Below are 26,295 nucleotides of genomic sequence, written 5' to 3'. Positions count from 1 at the left end.
AGTCTACAATTCCGTGGTGGTTGACATCCAAATGAAATTATTTTCAAATATAGAAATTGTGTTACCACTAAGTGTAGGGGCTTAGCACTGGCATTGTTACCCAGGCAGCCAACATTATGGGAAGTAAAACTCCAAGAAATTTACTGATGGGAAAACGCCAAACCTGCCAGAACAGCAGCCTGAGAAGAGCCTCATCAGCTCCCTCCAGTCCCCTGACTTGCCTTCCCTGGTAGATAACGAAGGCTCAGTCCGTGCAATCATCATGCCTGGAAAATTGCCAATACCAAGAAAGCTAGGACCTGGGGCTCTGCCACAGGCAGGGAGCTCAGAGTTGTTATTTGCTGCATCCACACATTCACAAGGGTACAAAAGCAACACAGGACAGCAGCCCAGCCCGCCTGGCTCTCTGGGGGGCATTTCACTGTCACTGTCCTTGGAGGAAGTGGCCATGGAGCTCTTTCCCCTAGGAGCAGAAAGGGGCAGCAGTTCAACGAGATCCTGCCAAGAGGCTCCACAACAGGAAACCTACAGCAATATCTTCACCAATCCCCAGCCCACCTTCTTAGGAAAGGAATGGAGCCAAAGTAACTCCTTGTACAGATGGGATGGGAGAGCATGAAAACATTTACTTTGGTTAAGTTTATTAAAAAGAGAGAGGAGCAAGGAATGACTGAATCCTTTTCTGATCTACGCCAAACATTTTTGTCTCATCAGTTTCCCCCTTAGAGCTTCAAAATTGGAAACAGTTGGTGTTGCTTTCTTCAACTTCTACTTACTGTGAGACAAACTGATTTCCATCTGCCAAACAGAACAGTCTTACCACTTTGAAAGCAGTCTAGATGTTTTTCTCAAAGCACACCTGACACAAACTTCCCAACCTTGACCTCCAATCTATGCAAAGGGTACACCTCTTCAACACCACCACCATCCCTCCCACATCCACCCTACCCCACATCTAGGATCTTCCACAGGAAGCACATGGCCAATGTGCCTGTAATTTAATCGGGACAGACAAGATTCTGCAAGAACCCTTGATCCCTGCTGCAAAGGCAGGAAGGAGAGAGACACTACCTTGGAGGGAGGAGCTGAGTCTCCAGCTCTCCATGGCCAAGGGAAGGCTTGTCTCCTCTTTCCCCTCTCTTGCTGCCTTTATCAATCCTTTTTACTCCCAGTTCTCTTTCACTGTTTCCTCCACATGACCTCATCCTTCCATTCTGGTCTCAGAGCCCCCAGCTGTCCCGTCCCTGGATCCAAATTCAACAACTCCATCCAGTTCTATCCAGTTCTTCCCTGTCTCCTCCTTCCCTGCAAACTCTCCCAGGGAGAGGGGCCCCAGCTCACCCTGAGCCCTGGTCTGCCAGAAACCAGCCCACAGAGGCAATGGGAGGAAAGAGCAGGCCCAGAGCGGGCTGCATACACTTTTCTCAGTGCATCTGCTGCTCCCCAGACATCAGAATCCACAAGCATAAGACTATACTTTTGATGTATTACTATACATCAAAACTGTGTAATGGAGACTATCATATCCAGATGTGAGATACAATGCAGTATGCATCTCTACTTCCAGACAAAGATGGACTCCCAATGAAACTGTTCACTATATCTTGACAATAGGATGCTGGACTCTCTGCCATTGTCCATGCCCACAATGATGGACATATGACTGTGCATGAAGAACTCTACTATAATAATGATATAGGGGAACTTAGTGAGGGGGGAGAGAATTGGGCAGGGGATAAGGGAAATCCCAGGGCCTATGGAACTGTATCACCAAATGATAATAATAAAAAGAAGTAAAAAAAAAAAAAGACTATACTTTCAGGGATCATTTCTGTATCTGTGACTAGAGATGTTTCTCTAATTGTGTAGAGCAGGGTCTGCAAGCATGCAGGCAGCAGTATCTGCGGAACTTCAGCTCTGTATTTCCTGCACTGCAAGTGACACTGGATCTGAGACTTCCAGAGTCCTGGGTCCCACTGTTTGCAGAACTCTTTCTGTGCAATACCTTGCTGAAGCTTCGAAACAATCCACACCAATCCCCACACTGCCATCCCCTGGGCCTGGGCCTGGCCAGCACAGAGCCAAGCACCCAGGCCTCCTGGCACTGGGTTCTCGCTGGCCTACCCCTGAAGGCTTTTCCACCCTGATTCCCTGGCCAGCTGCTTCCTCAGCAGCAAATTCCATCCTACACTGCAGACCTCATACCTTTGGACATCTGTTTCCAGCCATCTGTATTATCTTGCAACTCTAGACAAAACTCAAAAGACAGGAAGATGGGGCAGGCGCAATGGTTCAACAGAATGATCCTCTTCTTTGCAGCACCAGCACCGGTACCCCATTTGGGCACCAGTTCGAGTCCCAGCTACACCACTTCTAATCTGTTCCCTGTTTAAGGCCTAGGAAAGCAGCAGAGAATGGCCCAAAGCCTTGAGACCCCTTCCCACGTGTGAGACCCAGAGGAAGCTCCTGGATGCTGGCTTCAGATTGAATCATTTCCGGCCATTGCAGCTATTTGGGGAGTGAACCGTGGATGGAAGATATCTTTCTCTCTGCCCTTCTCCCTATAAATCTGCCTTTCAAATAAAAAAATAAATAAGTCTGGAAAAATAAGACAGGGAGAGACACTAACACTCTGGATGAGCCACATGTAGAAAAGAAAAATGTATTATAGTAAATTCTAGAAATTCATTTCTGAGGTTTGAAGGTGTCTGAACAAACCATTTCTTGCCCGTAAAACTGTGAGAGACTGTGAGACTGTGAGGCTTTTCAGTAGCTGGTGCCAAAGCAGCATCAGAATGGGCTGAAGTCAAGAACACAGTGGAAGTAGACACACATGTTTACATGCACAGTACCAACAAGGGCATCAGAAACCGCAGTTATCAACCTGCTTACCCTACCATGTGTGACCTCCAGTACACAGAAGCCATCACTGCCCCTGGATGCACCCAGAGCTGAACACCCCACATATTTAGAGAAGCCCAGAAATAACAAACTGTTCCCACCCACCCTTCTAAATGGTGGCACAATCATAGGAGGGGATAAGGTCACCACCAACATGAAAAGCATCAGCCTTTCAAATCCTGCCCTCTGCCCTTCTCTTCCATTCCAGAAGTCCTGCTGGGATTCTTGCAGGGAGTATTAAGAAAGTATCATGAACTGACCAAAAAAAAATTGTTTTAAAAAGTAACCTTTTCTGTCAAATAGCAGTAAAACAAACATGTTAAGATCCTTAATCTACTGCTATGTTTCACTGTAAAATTTACCTTTGTTCAAATTTGCTTCTGTTCAAATTTGTTGAGACTGCACGTAAAAGTATCCTAATATTACTTTGGCTGGTATTTTCTAATTACTGTATAATATTTTGGGAATGCAAATTTCATTTGAATGTCAACTACAGTTAAGCATCTGCCGTTTGTTTTTCTTACTCAGGTTTTGTAATTTGATGGAATGTTTTTATCACAATTTAATAAATGTTTGCTTTATTTAATAAAAAAAAAGGAAAAAAAAGTAACCTTTTCACAAACAACACCTTAAAATAGTATTTAAAATGCTACCCAACTGACATGCAAACTAACCTTAGGAACAAGATATACTAGGAGTGGGAAAATATCCTTAGCCAAAGGGACTTAGGATTAAACACTTGTAGATCATCATACATTCTTTGAGTCACAGTAAAGCTTTGCCAAGGAGGAATCGCACATCTCATTCACTAGGGCACATTCCACAGCGCCAAGAAAATGTCTGACACAAAGAAGCAATTCAATGGGTTTTTGACTGAATCCCTGAAAATGGTATTTTCCACGCTACCCTTCTCTCCTCATTTCAAAAGACCACGGAATCTTAGAATTAGGAAGACACTGAGGTATTCAGTTTAATTGACCACACTGACAACATTTATCAAACACTTTGTGTACACTAAAGATTGCATGTGCCTGGCTTAATTTAATACAGACCCACATGGTAATAATAATATCATTTGGCAGAAGAGGAAAAGAAGGTTCAGAGAGGTAAACTATTTGCCTAAAGAGGCCCAGCCAGAAGAGGCAGAGCCTGGACTGCGCCAGTTCTATCTGATCTCAAAGTCCAGACAAATGCTGTGGCCGGCTGGTGTCAGGGTCCTGCCACCAGTGAGCCCCTCTCACCACCTCCCCTTCACCCAGGAAGCAGCACCAGGGCCCAGGCACCACCTCCTAAAATCAAAAACTCTTGAAACTGCACGGGCACAGCGGTCATTTGTGACCAGCTCCTTTCTCCACCGAGCTCAGCACTCATATCTGTCCCCTGGGGAAGGCGGTTTTCCCTGAGGTTGCTCAAGAACCACAGCAGCTCAGGCTCAATTCGGGTCACTTCTGAGAATGGCTTTCATCACTCAGTCTGCACTATTTCTGGCATCTTCTGGGCTGCACCCCCTGGCCATTGGCTCTTCTAATGAGTGATTTCTCAGAACTCATTCACCATAGCTAGGTGGCTCCTCAGCTTGGGTGGCATTCCTGGCTAAGTCTCCAAACTCTGGGAAACTTTAAATCATTGTCCAGCTTTCCTGATCACAGGGGTCTCCTGGTGCTGTTCTCTGCAAGTTTCCTGCATCTGTCTTCCAAAGCCACATGAAGTATGACGCTCTTCCTTCTCCTGCAGATTCGTCATCAGGTCGGATGCACCTGGTCAGAGATGCCAGCATCCCAGGTCATCTGCAGGTGAATGTCTTAGCCCTGCTTCAGGCCTAGAGGTCAACTTCTCTGTTGCTTGCAGAAGAGCTCAGGAAGGTGACAATGTGTGCGGCCTTTGCTCTTAGGCTCAAGTCAGCTCTCCGCGTAGGCCAATGCCTACATCTGGGCTTCTAGGATGGCCCCACCTCCACAGTCCCTCATGCTTGTGCCCACTGCTCTGTGACAATGAGGCTCAGTGTGCAGGAGGAATGCCTTCACATGGGTAGCCGTGTGGTTGCATTGGCTGTTCCCCAGATAAGGAATTCTAGGAGGAGCTGTGCCTGCATAGCCGCCTATGTGCTTTGTGTGGACACAGCTCTACAATCCAGCAACCTGCCTGCCTGGCTACTCCAGGATACAGACCCTGAATGGAAGCTGGAGTCAGGACCAGGCCAGTGGGAAATATGTATCTGCACAGAACGTCCTGCAAAGTTTGCTAGGAGAGTGTTGAAAAGGTTACTCCCATGCACATTTTCCCTTTGAAGGCAAAGCTGAAAGTCTGAAACAAAGAGGAACTGTTACGACAGCACAGAACCTTAAGGGAAATGAAAATGCTTAGCCCTCATCTGGGGCTGCGGAGATGCACCTAGGGCAGCCCCGACTACGTCATTAGCACGTGGCATCCCGTTCTGCGGCCCACAGCACTCAAAATCACAAACACGTGTGGCATTCTGTTCAGTTCAGTAACAGGAAATGCCATTTGTAGAATATTAAACTGCAGCCAAACCTACCCATGCCTTTTTCATGTATAATTGATGCTGGCCCAGCTCAACTGCCTGGCACAGCCCTGCCCCTGTGGCATTTCAGCTTGGCTTTTCCAGCAGGAATTTGGGTGCCAGCTATTTTTTTAAAACCTTATTTTCATAATCTCTTCATATCCTAAATTTAGAGTGTAGTAACAAAGACGGTCTTTGACCAAACTCCAGCCAGGCTCACAGCCTGCTTCCTGGACATGCCTTTCAGCCTAGGCCTAAAAAGACTTGCACTTCATTTTGAGTGGCTCAGAGTCACAACCCAGGGATGATGACACCAGCTCCCCTTACAGTGGCTGCCTGAGAACACATTCAAGGCTGCTAAAGGAACTGCTTGTTTTAGCCAACACCCGAAGATAAAGTCCCAGCTGCCCAGCCTCTCGGGGAGAGTAGGAGTGAAGGCCAGTAAAGCCAGTCTGCAAACCCAGCCAGGCTTATGCATGGACCAAGTCCCTTTCCAGTTTTGCTGTTTTCCACTTTGCCCACTCCATTGAGCTCAATGGCCCTTTAAGACACCCAATCATCTCTGTGCAAATCGAAGCTATGTTCAGTTCGCCCCGGACTCTTTCTCCTGCTGCAACCAACAGTAGTGACCAATGGAGATCTGTTCCCATCACTGTTTCTCATGTCCAGCTGTGTCATCATTGGCAGCGATATGAAAAGATACCAATCGGGGCTGACACTGGGGCTCAGGGTGTTAAATCTCTGCCTGTGGCACTAGCATCTCACATGGATACCAATTCCAGCCCCCCTGCTAATGGCCTAGAAACACAGGAAGACTGCCCATGTGCTTGGGCCTCTGCCACCCACATGGGAGATCCCGAATGAAGCTTCAGGAGTTCCTAGGTTTCAGTCTGGCCCAGTCCTAGCTGTTACAGCCACTTGAGGTGTGAACCAACACATGGAAGATTCTTTTCTCTTGATCTCTCCCTCTGTACATGTAACTAAGCCATTGAAATAAATAAATAAATCTTAAGATACCAACCAACTGGTCAGTCATTGTAGTTGGTCTAATCATGAAGAAAAGATTTGGAGTTGGTCTGGTATTTTGATTTTCAAATTTCATTTGCACCTCCCACAGGAATGGGACTTGGCAGTGCTGCAGGATGTCCGGTGTGCCACCTGGGAGCACTCTGCCTGGGGCCCCAGCACCAAGCCCTGGTCCCTCCAACCCTACCACATCCCTGCATCTGCTCATCTACCCTTCTCAGGTTCCTGCCGTGGAGGGCCAGCGATGGACACGACCTCAGGCCATGGAACTGGGGTCAGCTGCTCATCTGTACTTTCAATGAACTCCTGAGCCATCCTAAGTAGGGGCAATGATCACCCAGCAGCTGCACAAATAAGGTCTGCCCAAGCTTGGAAAAATCAAAGTGCCTTCATGGGGCCCTTCTCTAGGCTGGGCCCACACTCTCAATAGTCACCTGCCCTCCATCCCTAGGACCAGTGGGAGCAGCAAGGGGACCATTCCAGCTCTGGCTAAGAGGTGTTCTTCTTTCATAGGCTTCTATCTTATAGTCTCAGCAAGTGGCTCAACCCACAGAGACAGAGATGGGCATTATCCACACAGGGGTCAGGGGCTGGCTGCACTAGGGTGCAGAACCCAACAACATGCTGCCCAGGTGTTGATCCGGAAGGAAATCGTAAAAAGGGTGTGCAATAGAGAGGGCTTTGCTCCAGTGGCTCTTCTTCAAAGGGCAAATCTCCTTCCCTCTCCCCCAAAGGGCCACTGCACCCCTAGAGAGTTAAGCACAAAGTCTTGAAAGTTTAAAGATCTCTAAAGGCTTCTCTCCTTTTACTCTCTCTGCACCTTCATGGCAATTGGTCCAGTAATTTGTCTTAACTACCATGTGATTGCTTCCTGTACTATGTTCACACTGGAACAGCCCCATCTGGGAAGCTGGGGGCCCCTGCCTGCAAGAATAGTCACCCACAAGCCATCGCCCACCATTGCGACCCTTGGATGCCAGGCTTTTGTTAACCAAATGGTCTAGTGCAAATTCTTGTCCCACACCACCCCTGCCTGTTCATTCCATGGATGGTTACAGCATGGAGGTCTCCCAAGGGCTGGCTTCTGAGATAAGCAGCATACTCAGCACAGACACGAGCACTGAACCCTGTGTTTCAGGCCCAGCCCTGCCATTAACTGTGTGACATGGAGCGAGTCAACTCAATTCACTACCTCTAGTTTCCTCGGGTATGAAAAAAGGACAACAGCAGTTACTGCTGTGGGACAGAATACTTGTCCCAAAATCTATGCTGAAATCTCATCTCCAATGCAACAGAATGAAGAAGTGAGGATTTGGGACAGGTGCTCAGTCTATTGGTTAGGATGTCCGCTAAGGCACCTGCATCCCTTCCTGGAGTGCCTGGGTTTAATGCCCAACTCCAGCTCCTGGCTCCTGACATCATGCTGGCCCAGACTGGTTACTGTAGTCATTTGAGAGTGAACCAGTATATTGAAGATCTCTCTCCATCTTCCCAATCTGAGTCAAACTTAAGTAACTCCCAGACTCCTCAAGAAGTCTCTCCTAAGGCCATGTCCATCAGAATGCCTCAGCACAGCCCTGCCCTGTGAAGCCCACAAACTCCCTACAGATCCAGCCCAGCAGGGCAGAGGCTGAGGGCTGGCTGGTCTCTCCTGGACAACTCCCAGGGCTATGTTCTCTCCCCACACCCCTCTCCAGCAGAGTTCATTTTCCTGCTCGCAGCACACACAGGTCCATCTGGGTGAAGTCCCCACAGCTGTCTGGTTGGCCTGGGAGCTGCAAAGCCAGTGTTTGGGAGGTACTGTTCCAGTTCTGCTTCTCTCTGATTGAACCCAGAACCCTTCTAGCAGGTAGCTGTCAAGGCCTCCTCAAACTCTAATCACATGTGAGGATTAATGCTCCCAAGATGAGGTCTACAGAGATTCCGTTTCCTGTCTAACCTTTTCAGTGCATTCACACAGTACAATCATACTTCCAGCTGCAGGCTTTCCCAAGTCAGCCCACCACAGTACTGGTCCCTCGCACCTGTGCTCTTCTGAAAATGTTACCCCTACCCATGGCAGGGTGGGGGATTGGGAGAGGAATGCACCCTCCTCCTGAGGATGGACAACCCTGTTACTGCTCTGACCCACACAGTGGGCGAAGTGACACTCTCAAATCACACAGCTCTGTATGACATACAAGCTTGCCTCCTGCCTGTCAGAGCCCTACGTCCCAGTAGTAACAACCCACAAGATCCTGACGGACAGACAGACCCCACAGAGTAGCCATGCTGAGTCAACAGCTTGGACATCCAACCAGATGAGCCTTCAGGAATTCTGTTTCCAGTTGAGAAAGCCCAAGAACCATCCAGTTGAGCCCAACCACTCCACAGAATCAGGAGAAAGGATACTACTTATGGTTCCAAGACCCTATGTGTGTGTGTGTGTGTTTTTTTTTTAAATTTTGCCTTTTAAACATTTTAAAAACATTTAATTTTGCCTTTTAAACATTTCAGGGATGCTAAGTACATGCACACTGTTGTACAACTATCATCAGCATTCACTTTCAAAACTCCAATCATCCCATATTAAAATGCATTCTCTATGTACTATATCTCCATTTCTCCCTACCCCCAACCCTTAGCAACCACCATTCTACAAATCTGACTACTCTAAGGAGTAGCAGGTCCACTCCACATGACTACACTCTTGCCTCCCACTGAGATTTATTTTCTTTCAATCCACTTAGCTAGAGATGGCCTGATCCCTGGGACTGGAACCTGCCTACTCGCAGTCCCTTCTTGGCCTAGCTCTCTCCTCCAAACAGAGCGCTCAGATGTCATCTGCTATCCTCAGAACCTTAGGTTTGCCTCCAGGGTCTTGACACCCTTTGACATCAAATAGAACAAAAGTTGATTGCTTTTTCCTGCTCTTCCTAAAGCAAGGTTACATGAGAGGTGTGTGGCCCAGGAGCCAACAGCTCAGGCCTCCATCCTTGATACTCACCTGCACCTGTGCCTTCTATGGGTTTTCTACCTCAAGCCATCTTGGAAAGCATCATTCAAGGCAATGGCTTTGGAAGTCTGTGAAAACTCTGAGGCACTTGATGAGTTCTATCTTAGCTCTTGTTGCTCTTGTCAGTTTATCTCAGGGTGGCCTCAGACTGGCAGTCTCTGGAGCCCTGGGATTGTTTCCTGGGGAAATTCTTCTGGTACAATGACCACACACAAAGACAAGCTTGCTGTTCTTTGTGACTGCAGGCCTGTGAGCAAATACAGTGTGATCTCCAGGACCGAGACTGGGAGGAAAGTGAGGGATCCTGGATGCCAGCCTTATTGGCTCTGCCAGGAAACTAACCTCTCTGAACATTTTTCTTCAAATGCATAGTGGAGCTTACAAGCCACTCCACATTCCTTTCCAGCAGGATGCCAGGACGGCAAAGAATTTGAAAAGAAAAACATTGCACACAAGTGGTAATATTATTGTTTTTAGTAGACAGGGAGAGCTGAGAAAGAACAGATTTTTAAAAAGAAAAATGAAAGGGGAATAGAAGGGTGAGAAAGCCAACACTTGGGATAGACTATGAGGCTCTTGGGAAAGCAAAGATGGAAAGCCAGGGAAGTTTCCAGCACAGAAAAGTGTCTCCCAAGCCTAGTAGTCAGGTGGGATTCATTCCAGAAGCCATGGCAGAGCAAAATGATGTGGGAGGAAGTCAAACATCTTCCATCACCTCAGGTGATGAAGACGAGGTGACAAGAGCAGGTAAGCAGCAACCAAGCCTCACTGCCCTGGGCTCTTCCAGATCAGCCTGGAGCAAGAGAGGTGTGATAAGGAGCAAACAGGCCCACTCCCTGGACAACATATGTTGCCATGGTCCCCAAGAAACCCTGGCCAGGCCACATCCTGGGATGGTCCCTGAGAAGCTCTGGCCAGGCCACATCCTGGCACACAAGGTCTAAGTCAGGAAACACAACTTTCAAGGGGACAGGCAAAGCAAAGAGTTCCCACGGGCTGGATCCCAGGACCACAGAGTATGCTGGGCTTATAGCTGAGAGATCGGACAGCGTTGCACTCAACTGGATTGGGTGAGGACGTGAGAAGCGAGAATATGCTTCTCTTAGAAAAAGGCAAACAAACGCTCAGCAGTGTCCAACCTGCACAATGTGGGAATGTTTAATACGACAGCCCTGATGAAGGACTACCCAACTGCCCAGCAAACTTTTCCATGGCTAGGGACCTCATTACTTTCTGAGTGAGGTCATCTAGTTATCATCCAGACGAAATTAAGCTCTTCTCTCTCCCATGAGCCCCACATTAGCTTCCTGCTGGCTTTCATTCAAGGGTAAACACCGCTCTCCTAAGCCATCCTTCGGACAACATGGTGAGCAGCACTGGGACTTCCCACACTCACCCACTGTGAGGCACATGTGCAGTGTGTCCTGGAAAATACACCCAGCCCTTGGGATGGCTTTGACCCCAGGCTTCTGTGCTGGCTACTGTGCCTGCCTCCCTCAGGGTATTGCACCCCAGCCAGCTGTGCTCCCTGGCTCTGTGTTTCTGTGTTTGCTTTTGTAGGCAGGAGGTGGGCTCCTGGCCTACTTTACGCAAACCTAGGTCCTGTCTCTTGGTCTAGGCATTGCTGCCCTGCCCAGATCTAAGGGCTCATCATGAACATGCTACATGCTAAGGCCAAGGAAATGAAAGTCCCACACTCATGCCACTTAATGGAAAGCAAGTGGTTATCTGGCTCCAGGTTAAGGCCGGACAAGTCTGAAATATTCAGCAGGCGCTTCTTATTATCTTTCTAGCATTTCTTTTGATGAATGAGGGAGAAGGGAAGTCAGGAGAGGTAAAATGGTAACAGGTGACAGCTAAGAGGAACAAGACTTCTAAACTGGTTTTCCACTTGTACAATCTTTCTATTGCAGTCAAGGGAAAGTTGACTACCTTAGGCTTCTGTTCTGGATACATTTGGGGGTCCATTTCCTATAGTTTGTGTACGCTTATTCTTCGACTCAACAGAAATTCGCAAAGCACCTACTGCACGCTCTGTGAATATTCTCAGGAAAGTATGAGACTTTGCATTAGGACCTATGCCTGGGGTGGGTCAGCCACGTTGTGGGTGTGTCACTTTTTCCTAACTTCATTCTTCTTTCCTTTCAACAATGGCAGCTGAGCAATCTTTAGACTATGCTTCTCATTGCTGCAAATGAAAGTGCCACAGTCCACTTCACCAGTGCATTCTGCCTGCAGGGGCAATCCTCAAACCTTAGGTTAAGACCTTGAAGCAGAATAGAGAGCTCTGGGGGCCTCAAAGCCAGAGGCCTGAGATTGGTGGGGATGGACAGTATGATTGTGATGAGGAGCCTCGGGCTGTTGGTCCTAGGGGCTGAAAAGACCTCCAGGAAGACAGAAGCCAAATCTCAGAGGTGGGCATAAATGATCCAGTGGGGTGCATGGAGGGATGAGTGCTTGTGCAGAGCCAGGGGATGGACCAGAGCCTGACCTGCAGGCAGACAGAAACAGTGTGAGTGGGGAGTCGGGGCTGCAAGTGATACGGGTAGAGGCACACATGGGAATCCCTGGGAGCACTCTGTTTTCACAGCCTTCCAAGGCCACTGCCTTACGTGATGCCCTGTGAAATGCCTTGAGGTAGAAGAAACCAGGGCTGAACCTGGTGGAGCCTGCCCACACACTTTTTTTTTCCATTATTTCATTGAGAGTCAGAAAGTTCCACCACTGGTTCATTCCCCACATGCCTGCTGCAACCTAAAGTCAAGACTCAAAAACTCAGTTTACAACTCCCATGAGGGCGGCAGTAACTCAATTACATGAGCCATCACCGCTGCCTTTTAGGGTTTGTATTAACAGGAAGATACAGTCAGGAGCTAGGGCCAGATATTAAACCCAGTCGCCCACCCCAAAATGCACTGTGTGAATTTTTTTTTTTTTAACATTTATCCATTTTTATAGCACAGGCAGATCCATAGACAGAAGGGGAGTCAGAGAAACATCCTCCATCCATTGGTTCAATCCCCAAGTGGCAACAACAGCTGGAGTTAAGTCAATCTGAAGCCAGGATCCAGGAGCTTCCTCCAGGTCTTCCGCATGGGCGCAGGATCCCAAGGCTTTGGGTTGTCCTCCACTGCCCTCTCAGACCACAAGCAGGGAGCTGGACAGGAAGCAGAGCAGCCAGAACACGAACTGCTGCCCACATGGGATCCCAGTGTATGGAAGACAAGGATCCGGCCACTAGACCATCATGCCAGGCTCAGAATGTTTGCATCTTAATCTCCAAGCCAAATACCTATGCCAAGTCTAAGATAAGAAGATAAAAGAGGGCCCGACGGCATGGCCTAGCAGCTAAAGTCCTCGCGTTGAGCATGCCAGGATCACATATGGGCGCCAGTTCTAAGCCCAGCAGCCCCTCTTCCCATCCAGCTCCCTGCTTGTGGCCTGGGAAAGCAGTCCGGGATGGCCCAATACTTTGGGATCCTGCACCCGTGTGGAAGATCTGGAGGAAGTTCCTGGCTCCTGGCTCCAGATCGGCACAGCGTCAGCCATTGCGCTCACTTGGGGAGTGAATCATCAGATGGAAGATCTCTTTGTGGCATGGGGAACTTGCCCAAAGCTTGGCAGAACGGTGACACCAGCCTCATCACTCTCCACAGGGACCTGGTGGCCCAGAAGATTCTGTCAACTGTGGTCATAACCCCTTGTGAAAGGTAGCAGTCCCAATCACAGGAGCTGCTCAGAAAGCAGAGGGCATAACAGGAGGAAAAGAGTGGTGGAGGTGGACGTGTCCTCAACAGAGTCAGGTCAGAGCCCAGGAAACCCACAGCAGTCAAGTTCAAGTGAGGAAACACAGACACACAAGAGAAATCAAGTTCCAGGGAGAAGAGGTTAAAGCAAGCAGGTGATGCACAGTGAAGCCCAAGGCCAGCCAGGACACCAGGACTGCAGCCCACCAGCACTTGTCCCAGGTGGGCAGCTCCTGCATGCTCCACACACATGGAGCATCCAGGTGAACTGACTATTGCTCTACCACGAATCAGAAAAGCAGTCTAGCCCCTCTGGTCACACAGGCTATCAGCAGGCCACATGTGGTGAGGGTGTGCAGCAGGGCTGGCCCACATGGACACACATGTGGGAGTGGTTAAGCAGGAACATCTGACAGCAGTGGGATGCTGTGGGTGAGAAGCATGTAGATCTCAAGAATATCTGGACTGTTTAAAGTGGGCAAAGCCCCATGGTGCGTGCTCTAGAGCCACTCTCGGGGCTTTTTACACTCAAAGACAATTGATAAGAAAAATGAGGTCAGAAACCCAGTCATAATTTCTTGCCTTATTGGAGAAAACTGCTGTTCTAGGCACATCTAAGCCTTGGAATTGGAGGATTCTGACTTGACCACTTAGTTGGCTTTCCAGTAAAGTCTGCTCATTTTTTTTGTTTGTTTTCTTAAACAGGATAGTTTTCTTTGAAAATCAGGATCACCTGACCCCAGCTGGGCACCTTCCACGGCAGCCATGGCTTGCAGAGGTGCTGGATGTCTCACAGCATTTACAAGACTTGGCTTCAAGCCACAAACAAATGGCAGGCCCAGAGTTGCACAGAGGGAGGTGCTCAGGTGCAAAGACTTGCAATGAAACCATTCCTCTGGGCTGATGCTAACATCAAACCGAGGCCAACAAGCATGGGGTTTGCAGCATCAATGATGATCTGGAAGGCCCTCCAAACTGGCCCTAAAGGGGAATGACCATGACCTAGCAAGAAACAGGCAAAGGCATGAACAGAGGCCGGTGCGGTAACGCCATCTGGGACTTTTTGGGTTGCAGCTGCTTCGCATTAGATCCTCCGGCGGCCTCCACGGCTCTCGGCTGCGCTCTGTAATGGAAAAGCTATTTTTGTGCTTTCAGCCACAGAGACGTATACAGAGGCACATCTGTAATTCCAATTATGTTTTGTTTTCACAAGGATCTTTTCCTCTACATAAGAACAGTCATAGCTATCATCCTTACTATTATTATTTCTGGTAAGGCACTTGCAAAAAGTGACAAGCACAGATTGCATAGGATTCAGGTAAAGCATCCTTGTTAAATTGGCAGAATGTAGGTGTTAGAAAATTCTAAAACATTCACTTTAGCTCTTTGATCTCCTAGGCCACCTCATCTTTGGGGACGCCCCACCCTACCCCACTCAATTGTTCAGACTTCCAAAGCAGCCCTACAGTCGCACCTTACCCCACCACACACGCTTTAGTGTCTCTGTGTTTCATATATTACCTTTAATAATGAAATAAAAGGCATTATCTTCCTTAAAGGACCAAAGCACCAATAAATAAAGCAAAAAACATGATTTCTGGTTAAGATGTAGTTTAGTCGTTACATAACAACCCTGTCATTTTATAGAAGGATCTAGCTACAGACTGAGAAGGTCACAAAATGCCAGTACTTAACCAAGAGAAATCAGAACTGAGTAGCAATACAACCCAAGACAAGGCCCGGCGCGATAGCATAATGGTTAAGGTCCTCGCCTTGAACGCGCCAGGATCTCATATGGACACCGGTTCTAATCCTCCACCTACAAGCGCCAGCATCCTATATGGATGCCAGTTCACGTCCTGGCTGTTTCCCTTTCCAGCCAGTTCCATGTCTGTTACTTGGGAAAGCAGCAGAGAATGGCCCAAAGCCTTAGGACCTTGCACTCATGTGGAAGACCCGCAAGAAGCTCCTGGCTTAGGATTAGTTCACCTCTGACTGTTGAGGCTGTTTGGGGCATGAACCAGTGAACTGGAGATCTCTCTCTCTCTGTCTCTCCTTCTCGGTAGATCTGCCTTTCTAACACAAAATAAATCTTAAAAAAAAATAGAAACAGAAAACCCAAAGTCATCAATAATTTTTTATAAAATTAAGTCATCAGATGAGATGATTGGGTTCTCAATCAGTCATATCTAACGCTTTTTCTAAAGATTTATGTATTTATTTATTTATTTGAAAGGCGGAGTGGCTTGAAAGAGAGGGAAAGACACACACACACATATATACACACACACACTGAGAGAGAGAGAGAGAGAGAGAGACCTTCCATCCACTGGTTCAATCCCCAAATGGCCACATTAGCAGGGCTGGGCCAGGTTGAAGCCAGGATCAGACCTTTCCCTGCTACTTTCTAAAACTCGTTAGCAGAAACCTGGCAGTGGCACTTAACAATTAACCAAAAGACCAGTTTCTATTATAGCGTAAAATATTTCCCACTCTTTCCTACCAACCTGTTTGCTTATAACAAAGCACATGCAGACAGCCAGTAGACAGTAGTAATGGGGGTATAAGGACTTAGCTACTGACCTGAATTCAAGATTTGATTGAAACACCCAGAGGCTGTGCAACCTTTTGGGTGTGACCCTCTGATCCCAGTTTCTGGATCTCCAAAATGAAAATAATAGCAGTCCTTACCTCAAGGAGTGTTTTCAATTAAACACCACCCCTAACTGCTTCTTCCTGTCAGTTATTATTATTGTAAGAAAGCTGAACAACACATGCAAAAACAAAGGAAATAAAAAGCAGGTACAACTACACTATCCACTTTGGTGCCTATAATCCCAATATTTTTCATGTATTTTAATATCTGCTTTTTGGGCCCTGCGCAGTGGCCTAGCGGCTAAAAGTCCTCACCTTAAATGCGCCAGGATCCCATATGGGCGCCGGTTCTAATCCTGGCAGCTCCACTTCCCATCCAGCTCCCTGCTTGTGGCCTGGGAAAGCAGTCCAGGACGGCCCAAAGCCTTGGGACCCTGCACCCACATGGGGAGACCTGGAGGAAGTTCCTGGCTCCTGGCTTCGTACTGGCACAGCACCAGCCGTTGCGGTCTCTTGGGGAGTGAATCTGCGGACGGAAGATCTTCCTCTGTCTCTCCTCCTCTCTGTATATCTGACTTTGTAATAAAAAATAAATAAATCTTTAAAAAAATCTGCTTTTTAAATTAAACTTCATATCCTACATCTGATGCCATTCCTCACTCTTACACAGCATGCCTTTTTTAAAGGCCCCAAGGTAATTTTACTTCCTGATGAACCTCACTCAGCTTGCTCCACCTGCAGGTCCCACACCTCACGTATTTCCAACTCATCTGGTCCACCTGGATGACAACTGGATGCCATCTGTGGACTTTCTGGGGGTGCAGGCTCCATCTTGCCATGGGCACCATTTTCTCTTGAGGTCAGGGGCCCTCAGTGGTCTTCACTAAGGAGCTGCCAACCCTGGGGCTCCAAGCTTAGCCATATGACTGCAGGGAAACCACCCAGCTGGACGGCAGGCAGTACAAGGGCCATCCCAAGGAAGAAAGGCCACATCTCTCCCACCAGTAAAAGCCTAGACTTCCTGGGCATTAAATATACTATTTACAAATTCTTAGGAAGGGGAAGAGACTGAAGATCTTTATCTGAATACATTGTTTGTCTAAGCAGCAGGGCCAAACAAACCTAAAGGTTCACTATTTCAGTGGAAGTCACAACACTTCCTTATCACTGATGTTTTGAGGCCACAATCAAACCTGACCAACTGCACAGTCTTGAGGACTGGGCAGACTGAACCAGTGCAGAGAAGAGAATTTCAGCATTTTCCAGATAAACTCCTTTATCTCCAATGACGTGAATTAACTCACAACCCTATTGCAAATGGGCCCAAATGCCTTATTTCAATGGAGTCAGAATCTGACTGAATATGTTAGTTACAGCCACATTCACTGTTCATGGCTCAAGTCTTGGGCAGCATGTTCTCCTTTAAAGCAGTAACAATTCAATACCAGGCCCCTGTGTACTCAGCTGTGTACACAGCTTACTCCTCAGCAAAGGGTTTTAACGTGAAGCACACCCAGGCCACAGGGGGTGGCTCCAGGTCTGGGTGAGCAGGGGTTGGCAAAATCAGTCCAGATGGATCCAGACGCTGCACTTGATCTGTCCAGACCCGTCCAACAGTGAATAAGTTCCTTCTAAGCAGCCACAGAACCAAGCCCGCCATGGAAACACTGAATCTACCATCATCCCAGCCCACATCAAAACCACACCAAACAAGCAACAGTTCTTCCACCCAATCCGAGTCCACTTGCAGCCACAGCCCCGGAATTAAAATAGAGGAGGCTGTTTTCTCCCTGTGGCCCCACTCATTCCTGTGTCTCCCACTGCCTTGTTTGTACTGCTTCTGTTTGTGAGAGACAAAGTGGGAGTGGGGCAGAAAGGAGGGAAGTGAAGGGTTGGGGGAGGATGCGAGGTGCAGCCTGGGAATGCCAACAATCGCCCGGGCACATGTGGGGGGAATGGGACCTTGCAGCCTGGAGCCAGCCGATCACCTGTTGGGTAGTTGGAAAGCCACCTACAGCAAGCGGTGTGGCCTGAGCTCAGTCTAAACTTGCCAAAAATCAGGTTCTTTCCACACAGCACTTTTAGCCAGGATGCCTTCTCTTTCCTTTTTTATGCTTTTTGTCTCCTGTTTCTTTCACAATTACAAAGGCCATTACTACAGGGGGGAAAAAAGTATAGTCGGGCAGGTTAAAATAATAATAATAAAAAACAAAGAATCCAAACCATCAGAAATAGTAAAACTAAGAAGTTAAATTTCTCCCTACCCCCACAAGGTTCAGGCCCACACCATCTACCACAGCGGCAGGGCGTGTGGCTGCGGGCCCGGGCCTGGCCCTCGCGTGGAGATGAGGAAGGGTCGTCCGCGCGAGGCGCGAGCCGGGGGTCCGAGCCTGCGGCACATGTCCGCCCCTCAAGGAAGTGGGGGCGTGCAACAGAGAGAATAAGGGGAGCCCGCCAACCGAGAGCGAGGGTCTCTAGGGGTGGGCGACCCAGAGCCCCCGAGGCAGGGACGAAGGACCCAGTCAGAGATCTGGAAAGTCAGGGAGTGCGCACGGGTCACAACGACCGCCGGCCGCTGGCCCACCGACAGCAGTCCACAGCATCGTCTCGGCAGTTTTCTTTCCTCTCTCCAGGCGCAGCCAGGTAACACAGGGAAGGAGGGTAAGCCCTGTCGGGGTGCCTCAGGAACGACGGCATCTCACGGGGTGACGGGGCGCAGCAGCATACTAGGAGTCCAGCGGCTCAGGGGAGCCCGAGTCAGGGGAGCCAAGTCTCAGGGGAGCGCAAACTTTCCCTGCGGATTGGTCAGGGCGCCTAGGGAAGCCCACCCATCCCCGTCTCTGCCCCCTGGGACCGGTCACTTACGAGCTGCGCGGCTGGGCTCCGGTTGTGGCCGCCGCCATCCACCGCGGGAGGACGCGCAGGGGGAGGGCCGGGGCGCGCCGGGCGAGGAGGGGAGGGGGCGGCTGCTCCGGCTCCTCCCGCCCCGCCCCGCCCCGCGCCCTGCCCGCCCTGCCCGGGCTCTCCCGCCTGGGCCCCGAAGTTTCTCCAGACCTGTGCTTGTGGGGATACCTGCAGGGAGCGGAGGAATTATTGTTTCCCAAGTTTTATTTACTTATTGATTCAGGCAGCGAGGGCGCAGGGACAGGGAGGGCGCGCTCCACCGTGCCGCAGTTGGGCCTTACTCAGGGAGCAGCCGGCTCTCCGGGTCTCCGATGTAGGTGGTAGCGGCCTAACCACCTGAGTGAGTCATCACCTGGCTCCACAGAGGCAAGATGGTAAGTTGGGAGTCAGAGCTGCGACTGGCATCCAGAGAGGCCATGTGGAGTTGCCTACTGCCAAGCCGGGCATTGGATAATTTTTTTAAGTCTCAGTGGAGTTATTCCATGTTTGCCAGCAGGTGGGACAAGTCCTGTTCCTGCGGTAACTTTGAAAAGGTGAAGCTGCAACCCTGCCTTGCTGGGGAAATTTCGTGAGCAGAGGAGGCCGCACGGATCCTCCAGTGAAGGACCTCGCTGTGTGGATGGGGCCCCAATATCAGTATTTACAGATGGCTGCTGGGCTCGATGCTCGCCAGGAGCCAGCCAAGAACCAGGCAGAAGACTGCCTCCCCCTCACCTGCCTTCCTCTCTGGAGGAACCCAGAAACCCATGTGAGCTGGGTCCCAACAAGTGCCCAGGGGAGACAGGAAGCACCCAGGCCCTGCATGGGGCATGCTGCTTTTGGTAGGCTGGCCTGATGGGTGGCTTAGGGGAGGTGGGGGTGATTTGGATGGGAAGGTAGCACTGGATGTGAAGGAGAAAGGGAAAATCCACGAATGTATAAGCAAAGGAAGATTTTGATCTCGGTGGTGTCCTCACTGTGTTTTCACAGAAGCTGGCATTCAGCTGGCACCTGTAAATCCTTGGGATTCGAAGTGGCAATGTGGTTCATTCCATAGTCTGCCTGGGAGGAGACGAGTTAGGGGCGCCTGGTGAACCTGTGAGGTTGAACTGCTGGGCTGCATGGTGGGAAGGACACCCTGAGACTCTGTGTGAACATCTGCTTGAATTTGCACAGCATCCTTTACATGCTGTTCCAGGCATAATCTCATACCTGATTTAATCATCAGCCAGTCTCAAGAACCTGCACCAAGGAATAGGGGGAAGTAAACTGATGTTCTGAGAGAGGGCCAGGCAGTACCCCAAGTCACACAGCTAGAACCTATTTAGCATACTCTTATTATTGTATAAAATTTCTAATTGTGTTGGGCCCAGCGGCGTGTCCTAGCAGCTAAAGTCCTCGCCTTGAACGCCCCGGGATCCCATATGGGCGCCGGTTCTAATCCCTGCAGCTCCACTTCCCATCCAGCTCCCTGCCTGTGGCCTGGGAAAGCAGTCGAGGACGGCCCAATGCTTTGGGACCCTGTACCCGTGTGGGAGAACTGGAAGAGGTTCCTGGTTCCTGGCTTCGGACTGGCACAGCACCGGCCGTTGTGCTCACTTGGGGGGTGAATCATCGGACGGAAGATCTTCCCGTCTCTCCTCCTCTCTGTATATCTGACTTTGTAACAAAATAAATAAATCTAAAACAAAATTTCTAATTGTGTTGAGGTTTAAGACACCTTAAACTAACAATCAGGCACAAATTCTCCTCCCCCATCCACTTCCTCCAGCTGGTGGTCAAGGGTTGAGGAGGAGTGAAATGGAGGGCAAGAAGGACAAAGGAAACCAGAGGTGGACAGGAAAAACGGCAAGTTTGTTGCCCCTGCGACTTAACCTCAGGCATCGGGGTTGATGTGCCAAGTTGAAGTTCTCCAGGCCTGTGTCCAGCCCAGCCTTTATCAGTACAGCTTTCGAGGAGACACCAAATCTAACAGGAGCCAGATAGGCTGTCACTTTTGACACACAGAAATTATCAGTGCATTTACATAGCATTCTGAGCACACCTTTTGAATTCTGTCATCTTTGAAATAAGTTACATGGCCTTGATTAGTGGGTAGCTCAACTTGTGAGAAAACTTTAATTTTGATACTTTTGCAAAGCATTCGGCCCATAATTTTCTAAGGACTAAATACATGCTTGAAAACCATTTAATCTCTTGCAAAGGACAAGCTCTGCCTTCTGTGGGACTAAACATTGCCCAAAGGTTGCCACTTCCATGAATGCAGATTTATCTTTTGTGACTTCCGCACATATTTCCAAAGGATTCTTTCTGGCCACGTCTCATTGTATCAACATCGGGTGGTAAACAGCTTAGCCTGGCCTTAATAGCTGAGCCACAATAGCCAGCCATCGCCAGCTGTGACCTCATTTTACACAGTTCCTGCTCTTTTCCTTACTCTACAATAAGCAGATCCTAGGACTGTGTCCTCTGCACTCACAGATTTCCCTTTCCATGAAAGGATTGAGAACTTCCACTATTTAGCAAGAGGTTGCCAATGTGTCTGTACAGAAGACAGAGCAGATTAACTTGGAATTCCTCAAAATTCGCCAGCTGAAGCTGTCAAGATCAATTAATAGGAGCTCAAATGGAGGAAGCAGCTTAGCCGTAACTGAATGTAAGAACATTCTTTTGTAAAAATTTTGCAGGTTTGAGAAGTTGTGTTAAGTCACTCAATGCAAGATAAAGCCTTTTTTTGCAAAACCATTTTCTTTTTTTTTTTTTCTTTTTATTGTATTGTTGTTGACAATCTTTACATAGTTAATTACAGTTAAAGGAAAAAGAAGAAAAGAAAAGAGAAAAAAAAAGAAAGAAAGAAAAAAAAAAGGTTCAGGGGGATAGGGAAGTGGGTAATACTATAATGTCCATATTGTTTCCATCATGTATCTGAGGTAAAGGGGGATATTGAGGGAGAAGCCCCACCCAGTTTCCCGCCCACCCCAAGTCCCGGATGTGGGGCATGCTCTGAGATATGTGCTCGAGTGGTGTTAATAGTTCTCCAGTTATGAATCGCTGCCAGTTTCGCTCGATGAGGTCGTCCACCGATTGATATGGTCCATCATAAAGTCTCCGTTTGCCCCATAATTTGCTGCCAACATATAGCTGAGATGAATGATTGTCCTGTTCTGTCTTCTGTCTTTTCTTGGTTAGAGTTCTGAGTCCAGCAGTTCGATTGGGGAGATCTCCAAAGAAACTTTGAGGTATTCCCAGATTAGTTTCTTGTATGTTCTAGCAAGCACAGGGTCCGGCACAGTCCATCACCTCGATCAGCTGGTGGTTGCAATTGCTGTGTTGGTTCTGTTTTCAGTCCCGAGTTGCACTGGAACCAATGGGTGTTGCAGTCCAGTCTGGTTCGGCCCTTACATCAACCAGTGGGAGCTGCAGCCTAGTCAGGGCGACCCACAATAACCCCCACCAAGCCCGCCCCCTACCCTGGTTTGCCAGTATGTGTAGCAGAAGACCAGTCTGTCCCCCATCCCATTTGGCTCTGGTACTTGTCAATGGGTATTAAAGCTTAGTTCTATCTAACCAACTCAACCATCCAGCCCTCACAGATGTTGTTGAGTGCCTCTCTATCTAGCCATCCCAGCCCCCGTCCTAGTTTTCATGCCCTCCCACGGGAATAGTGACCCAAGAAGGGGGAACCCACTTTTCCCTCCCAGGTCTCTCTGTCCCAGTTTATGCACTCTTTAGGTGGTCCTGTGATTTGACTCGACAGAATTAGTCCCCAGTGCCAGCTTCTGCCAGCTGATGCTGCGGCCCTGATCTAGTCCACATGCAGCGCACAGGTGTTATAGCCTTGCTTAGTCGGGTCTGTCTCTATCCCAGCCAACACTCTCCAGTGGGAGTAGCTGTCCGGCGAGGGGACCAGCCCCTTAATCCCCCCGCCAGCTCTGCCCCTTCCTTCCTGGATCTCACGTGTGCTGGATGGGTGCTGCATTCATATCCAGTACAGGCAACCACGCCCTGGCATTCCATAATGTGTACTGGTTTTGTCGCAACCAAACCCGGCCCATCCCACACTCTGTTCTGGCGATCGGATTTGCCAGTGGTTGACATGATCTGATTCAGCCCGGTCTGCTCCTGACCCATGCTGAATGTATGCCAGTGGGAAACTTTCCATGGCCTATTCTGGGCTGTTTCCTATCATGCTTCTCGCGCTTACCTGCAGGGACTGTGTCCTGCCAGAGGAGTTGCCCAGGCTCCTCCATCAGAACCCCTCCCAATGCCAGATTTTGCGCTTGCCAGGGGGTTCTTGAGCCAACCCTACTCAGTTCACCTCCTGTCCTAGCAGGAACAGTGGTTTTTCCTGGCTGGCTTTCACCCCATTCTGGTTCTTGTTGTTGGATGTTTCAGCTCAGCCATGGCTCGTCCATACCCACATACAGCTCACACATGGCTCAGAAGAGGAGTGAGACCCAGCCTAGTCAGTCCCACATCTACCCTGGTTCTCCATAACACCAGATGGTGTTGGGATCTGAACCGGCCTGGTGCATCCAATCCCAGCCCACACTAGTGCCTTGGGTGACTACAACTGTTTCCTAGATAGAACGCAGCCCCCATTCCAGCACGTACACTCCTTGGTGGGAGCCTCATCCCAGTTGTGGTGTCCCCTTACCTCCCAGATTGGGCCTGTTCCTAGCCGTAAATCACGCACCTGCCCGTGGTTGCTCTGAGGACCATTAGCTGCAAGCCTCAAGTTCATTTGGGATTCCCTCATTGCCAGCATTCTGTTTCCTCCATTTTGATTGAAGGGATCCCCAAAGAGACTTTGAGGTGTTCAGAGATCAGGTTACTAGCAAGCACAGTGCTTCATGCCCCAAGCACTATGGGTTCAGGAGGGAGCCTCCCAGGCAGCAGGTCAATGAACCAAAAGTCAAAAACTCTCTGACCGGGCGGCCAGCAGGCGGAGCCTGGAGCCAAATGGCGCACTGGCCGCCCTGGAGCAGCTCCCCACGTGTACGTGGTAGCTACTGTGTGTTCCCAGGCTTGAGGCGTGGCCATCCCAAGGCCCCCCGGCAGGCAGCAAGGTAGCTGCCTGCCGGAGGTTCAAGTCCTTGGGCCCCAGTCCCACCCTTCCTGGCTCCTCCCCCCAGCTCAAGCCACATGGCGAGCAGTAGGGGAGGCCCAGACTTGCTACACAGACCCCCAGGACTCACCCAGAAAAGGGGTAGCCATCGAGGTTCCGGCAAATCTGGGAGCAGCTCCCCACGTGTACGTGGTAGCTACTGTGTGTTCCCAGGCTTGAGGCGTGGCCATCCCAAGGCAAAACCATTTTCAAATCAGTACTACCCAGCAGATGACTTCAGCAACAATTCAAATGAACTAACAAAACCAAAGTCACCATTGAAACACTCTGGCCTACGCTCTGAGCAAGAAGCTGCTGCTAAATGACTTTCCGTGAAAAAAAAAAAAAAAAAAAACAGAAAAACAAAACAAAAAAACAAAAAACAATTTTCTTCGGACATCTTTGTCACAAATGCCATTGAAATCAGTGATATTTAGGGAGATGATCACTTACTTAAACAGTTTGGCATGGCCCAAGATTGGCTGCCTTATGCTTTCAAGTAGGACATTTAGGTGTGGCGTGAACTACACAGACCAAATTTTATCCAGGTGGCTTTGTTTGTTTTAAAACTATCTTCTTTCATTTTGTGGGTTATCATTTTATTTTGTGGGTTTTTATTTATATTTGTTTACTTTAAAGATAGAAAGGGAGGCGATAAAGAGAGCTTCATTCACTGGTACACTCCCCATATGCCACATTAGTTGGGTTTGAGCCAGGCTGACATTAAGAGCCAGGAACTCCAATAGATCCCCTATGTGGGTGACAGGAACCTCTCCTTCACAGGCGACAGGCACCCAAGTACTTGGGCCATCAACCACAGCCTCCCAATCGCATTATCAGAAAAGTGGATGGAAACAGTAGGCGGGATTCAATCCCAGGCACTCTAATATGGGAAACAGGTATCAAAGCAGTGGTTTAACTCACGGTGCCACCCAATTACTACTTATGAAACACCTACTACAGACGAGACATCCCGCCAGGCAGAATATATGTCTACTCAGAGGTGAATAAACATATAGCATGCTACCTGTCTCACAGCATTTGTAGCTGTTTTGGAAAATGCCATACAGGATAACATGAAATATGTTGACAACTTAAGCCAACTTAAGAGGCATCTTAAAGGAAAAAAGTGAAAGAGAGGCAATGTTGTTGAGCATCTGAGCAAGATGCACTTAAAAGGCATTTGTTCCATTAGCTGAATTGTGCTGTTACTATTCTTAGGCCTTTAAGATGTCACTGCGAGGTGATTCCACGACTCCCCGTTGTTTAAGGAGCAGTAGGACGACTTCAGGGACAATTCGAATGCCAGGTATAACAAGCACAAAGGCTCTAACTGGGGAGGTCCCTGCACCCCCAAACAAGACGTCAGCCTCCAGTGTTTTTCCATGCACAAATCCATCCTTCCAGTCTCCCTCTTATGGAAAGTTATTCTAGTGCTAACTTGGCATTCAATAATTTCAAAGGTTTTCTTACTCTGAGACTTTCCAGCTAATTTCCTAATTTGGAGCTAATTACTGAACTGCTTGGAAATGTGAGGTAAGGAGGCAAACACTTACTGACAAGCTGTCCATTTATCACAATCGTGTCTGAGGACATGGCTCTTAGCCGAGGACAAAAACTCCCTCTCCTTGCCTAGAACAAACTCTCCCTTGTCAGGGTGGCCTTGAGAGTTTTCTTAACCACAATCAACCAGCTTTGTTGCTGTCTTCCTATGGTAGAGCTCTATAGGAACTTGAAGACTTTAAGACCGGGGGCAACTGCCAGGGTTAATGCTGCCTAAAACGACTATAAATCGCACATTTTTCTCCCTGGGAGTTTTACTTTTAGGGCTTTAATTCATACATATCTGGAGGAAGCTTTTTACTTCAACTCGTTGTGTGACTTTTTAAGCTTAACTGCTTCCTCACTTCACTTCATGTTTTTCACTTTTGTTGAGAAATGGCTTTTTTTTTGTTTTGAAGAATAATGAACTTCAAAAGTGGTGATGCTGTTAGTCTGATTGGTAAGGTCTTATCCAATGTTAAGAATCTAATTTTTGTTTTTCTGGTTTTGTTCTTTTGTTTTGCTTTTTGCTTTTTTTTGTTTGTTTTCTTTAGGATTTATTTAGTTGAAAGTTAGAAAGAGAGAGAGAGAGAGAGAGGAAGGGAGAAACAGAGGTCTTCCACTCACGGGTCCAGTCCCCACATGGCTGCAGCAGCCAGTTAGGCTGCTCCAAAGCCAGGCTCCAGCAGCTTCTTCGAATCTCCCACGTGCATGCAGGGGCCTACACAACTTAAACCATCTTCCACTGCTTTCCCATTAGCAGGGACTGAGTCAGAAGTCTAGCAGCCGGAACTCAAACAGGCACCCATATGAGATGCTAGCGTTGCAGATGGTAGCTTTACCTGCTACATCACAGCACTGGCCCCAAAGAATCCAGATCCAATTTTATTACTTTTCAAAAGTAAGCAGTACTTGGGCATAGGTGTTATTACATAGCACGTTAAGCCACTGCCCATAACACCAGTATCCATATGAGCAC

At 48.6% G+C, this 26,295-nt stretch overlaps 1 protein-coding gene and 1 pseudogene across 1 annotated transcript in view; one reads left to right on the top strand and one right to left on the bottom strand.

The window, feature by feature from the left end:
- STON1 (stonin 1) overlaps window positions 1-18,796 on the bottom strand; it is a 38,112-nt gene extending 19,316 nt beyond the window's left edge. Inside the window, exon 1 of the mRNA XM_004590658.3 lies at window positions 18,650-18,796. The gene's annotated coding sequence lies outside the window, so the exon portion shown is untranslated. The remainder of the gene's footprint in view (window positions 1-18,649) is intronic.
- On the top strand, window positions 1,807-1,892 carry LOC118760813 (small nucleolar RNA U3; annotated as a pseudogene).
- Window positions 18,797-26,295: the final 7,499 nt, after the last annotated feature.

This window comes from Ochotona princeps, chromosome 8 (genome assembly GCF_030435755.1).
Source record: "Ochotona princeps isolate mOchPri1 chromosome 8, mOchPri1.hap1, whole genome shotgun sequence".
NCBI lineage: Eukaryota > Metazoa > Chordata > Mammalia > Lagomorpha > Ochotonidae > Ochotona > Ochotona princeps.
This window is presented reverse-complemented; position numbering and strand designations above follow the sequence as displayed.